Source organism: Cicer arietinum, chromosome 7, assembly GCF_000331145.2.
Source record: "Cicer arietinum cultivar CDC Frontier isolate Library 1 chromosome 7, Cicar.CDCFrontier_v2.0, whole genome shotgun sequence".
Lineage (NCBI taxonomy): Eukaryota > Viridiplantae > Streptophyta > Magnoliopsida > Fabales > Fabaceae > Cicer > Cicer arietinum.
The window spans coordinates 41,903,814-41,908,215 of record NC_021166.2 but is presented as its reverse complement, the minus strand read 5'-3'; positions in this window follow the sequence as shown (position 1 = coordinate 41,908,215).

Sequence of the window (4,402 nt, the reverse complement as noted above, 5' to 3'; positions counted from 1 at the left end):
CTAGTTATAGGTCTCCCTAACAAGAAGTTTACTAAGGATAGACTTTGTGACTCCTGTGAGAGAAGCAAACTGGTTAAGACTTCTTTTCCCTCTATAGATAGGGTCAAAACCAATAGGGTTTTGCAGTTAGTACACATGGACCTTTTTGGACCTGCTCAAGTGAAGAGCTTTGGAGGTAACCTTTATGGATATGTGTTGGTTGATGACTATTCAAGGTTCACATGGACATATTTTCTGGCTCATAAGAGTGATACATTCTCAACTTTTAAGAAATTTGCTGCTTTGGTTCAAAATGAGAATGACCAGAAAATTGTATCAATTAAAAGTGATCATGGAGGTGAATTCCAAAATGATTCTTTTCAAACTTATTTTGAACAACATGGAATCAACCACATATATTCTGCCCCTAGGACACCACAGCAAAATGGGGTAGTGGAGAGGAAAAATAGATCCTTAGAAGAGTTAGCTAGGACTATGCTTAAGGACTCCAACCTACCTAAGTACTTTTGGGCAGATGCAATTAGTACAACCACTCATGTTGTCAATAGAGTTCTCATTAGGCCTTTGCTTAGAAAAACCCCCTATGAGCTTTACAAGGGTAGAAAACCGAACCTTTCCTACTTTAGAATCTTTGGTTGTAAGTGCTTTGCGTTGAACAATGGCAAAGAACACCTAGGAAAGTTTGACCCTAAGGCAGATGAAGGTATTTTTCTAGGATACTCTCAAACCAGTAAGGCCTATAGAATCTACAACAAAAGAAAAAAGACCATAGAAGAGTCAGTTCATGTAAAGTTTGATGAATTATTTGCAGAAAACTTGAACAAAACTCCTCCTGTGGTTGATGACTTTTTGGATGAAGTTGTAGAGTCTGAACCATTAGAACAACCTGTAGCTGTCCCTCCAACTAGAACTGACTGTGTAGAACCTATAAGAACTGGTGATTTACCTAAGGAATGGAAGTTCAACAGAAACCACCCCATAGATAACATTATAGGGGATATCTCTAAAGGTGTTGCAACTAGGAAGAACCTTAGACAGTTCTGTAACTTTACAGCCTTTGTGTCTCAGATTGAACCTAAGAACATTAAGGAAGCCCTGTTAGATAGTGAGTGGATACTTGCTATGCAAGAGGAGTTAAACCAGTTTGAGAGAAACAAGGTGTGGAGTTTAGTACCTAAACTAGAAGGTAAGCACATCATAGGAACAAGATGGGTGTTCAGAAACAAATTAGATGAAAAGGGAATTATAACCAGAAACAAAGCTAGACTAGTAGCCAAGGGTTATAGTCAAGAGGAAGGAATAGATTTTGATGAAACCTATTCCCCTGTAGCTAGGTTAGAAGCCATTAGAATCCTTCTTGCTTATGCTTGTATAATGGACTTTAATCTTTATCAAATGGATGTGAAAAGTGCCTTTCTCAATGGTGACCTTCAAGAGGAAGTTTTTGTTAGCCAAACACCTGGTTTTGAAAATCCTGATTTTCCTAATCATGTGTATAAGCTCTCAAAGGCCCTCTATGGGTTAAAACAAGCTCCAAGAGCTTGGTATGAGAAGCTCAACAATTTCCTCATTCAACAAAACTTTTTAAGAGGAAATGTTGACAAGACCCTTTTCACTAAGACTACTGGAAATGATATCTTGCTGGTCCAAGTGTATGTTGATGACATAATATTTGGATCTACAAATAATAAGTTGTGCAAAGATTTTGAAAATTTAATGAAAGGTAAATTTGAAATGTCAATGATGGGTGAACTATCTTATTTCTTGGGATTTCAAATTAACCAAAGCAAGCAAGGCATTTTCATTAGTCAAACTAAATACTGTAATGATTTGATAAAGAAATTTAGTTTTGAAAACCTTAAGTCCATTGATACTCCCATGAGTCAAGGAAATTACTTAGATAGAGATGAGAAAGGTAAACTTGTAGATGTTACTAGGTTTCGGGGTATGATAGGATCATTGCTCTATCTTATAGCAAGCAGACCTGACATCATGTTCAGTGTTTGTATGTGTGCAAGATACCAATCAAATCCAAAGGAGTCTCACCTTAGTGCAGTTAAGAGGATTTTCAGATATCTAGTAGGAACTAAGAGTCTAGGCTTGTGGTATCCTAAGGGATCAACCTGTACCTTAGTTGGTTACTCAGATTCAGACTTTGTCGGATGTAAACTAGACAGGAAAAGCACTTCTGGAACTTGTCATTTACTTGGAAATTCCCTTGTGTCGTGGTTTAGCAAGAAACAAACTAGCATTGCACTATCAACTGCTGAAGCTGAATACATTGCAGCTGGGAGCTACTGTGCTCAGATTCTTTGGATGAAACAGCATTTATTGGATTTTGGTGTTGACTTGGGAACAATACCTATTATGTGTGATAACACAAGTGCAATAAGTATTACTAAGAATCCAGTGATGCACTCCAGGACCAAGCACATTGAAGTAAGACATCATTTTATAAGGGACCACTTTCAAAATGGGATTATTAAGCTTGAATATGTTAACACAGCTGAACAGCTGGCTGACATCTTCACCAAAGCTTTACCAAGAGAAAGTTTCTTGCATATAAGGATGAAACTAGGGATCATTGATCCTAGTGAGATCTTATCTTTGAACCCACATGACACTTCTGGTGCTTGTAGTGTTTTCCAGTTAAATCGATTGGGTAATCGATTGCCAGCATGGTACATGTTTTACAAAATCGATTTGGGAATCGATTGTGTTGGCCCCAGACTTCAAAGTTCAGAAAAAAAAATTTTACCTTGCCCGAGCGTCGATTGGGAAATCGACTAGTTCACCTTTCAACTTTAAAACAATCGATTTGGACATCGATTAAGTAAATCTGGAAATCGACTTGGGAATCGATTTACAATATGACCGTTGTGACTCTCCTTTACTAGCCGTTGAATGCAATAATTACTAAATCGATTGAGAATACCCAGCAACGGTAACATAATCGATTGGGCAATCGATTGACGCATTTAAGGGTTTAAATAGGAACAGTTACCAATCGATTTCTTCACATCAATTCTCCAGATTTCACAAAAAAAAATTTGTCTGCTTCATCTCTCTGTTTCTGCAGTCGTTCTTGATTTACCATCTACACTCAATCACACATCAACTTACAATTATGGCACGAGTTAAGCAAACTCAAACACGAACTCCCTCACCGTCATCTTCATCAAGTGGTCGAACCCCTTCACCACCACCTACATTAACCAAAAGGGTTCCCATTCCAACTCATAAGATTCTTGCCAAGGATAAAGGCAAGGCACCTGCTGTTAATCAAGAGAAACCCAAGAAGCGAAAGGAGCCACCCACTGAGAAGCTTATGGCTAACGCCATGAAGGAAATCTCTCAGAAAAAGAAGAAGAAACCAGTTTCTTCACCCCCACCTAAGAAAGCTCCTGCATCTAAGGAAAAAGAGGATCGATTGGGCAATCGATTGATGCATTTGAGGGTTTAAATAGGAACAATTACCAATCGATTTCTTCACTTCATTTCTCCAGATTTCACAAATTGTTTTCTCTGCTTCATCTCTCTGTTTCTGCAATCGTTCTTGTTTACTATCTACACTCAATCTCACTTCAACTTACAATTATGGCACGAGTTAAGCAAACTCAAACACGAACTCCCTCACCGTCATCTTCATCAAGTGGTCGAACCCCTTCACCACCACCTACATTAACCAAAAGGGTTCCCATTCCAACTCATAAGATTCTTGCCAAGGATAAAGGCAAGGCACCTGCTGTTAATCAAGAGAAACCCAAGAAGCGAAAGGAGCCACCCACTGAGAAGCTTATGGCTAACGCCATGAAGGAAATCTCTCAGAAAAAGAAGAAGAAACCAGTTTCTTCACCCCCACCTAAGAAAGCTCCTGCATCTAAGGAAAAAGAGGTAGAAGCTACCACTCCATCAGACTTTCTTAAAAGGAAAATCCATGAGGGTCAGACTCTGGATTTTGCTTATTTTGATGCAGAAGGTTTCACTTTTCAAGACCACTTAAGGTTTCACGGTCTTGAGGGCTTTCTCTCCTCTTCTCTTGATAGTTATCCAAGGTTAATAAGGGAATTCTACTCAACCTTCAAGCTGACTGAAGACGGATTCAAGGCTCAGGTTAAAGGGAAAAGGATATCTATGTCCTTTGAAGATTTTTCTGTTTTGTCAGGATTGCCCTTTCATGGAACATCTATAGATGGCAGTTCTGAGGTTGACACTGCTGACGAAGGATGGGAAGAATCGTTTGACAGGCATACTGGTGTTAAGGATCTGATGATTGATGGCTTTGTTGAAACCATTTCACTGCCTATCGGTCAAACATCAAATGCTTATGTATACTCTGACCCGGATGCTTGTGCCACGATCCGGTAACCATGCTGTAGTCCAGAAGTTGGATATACTACTG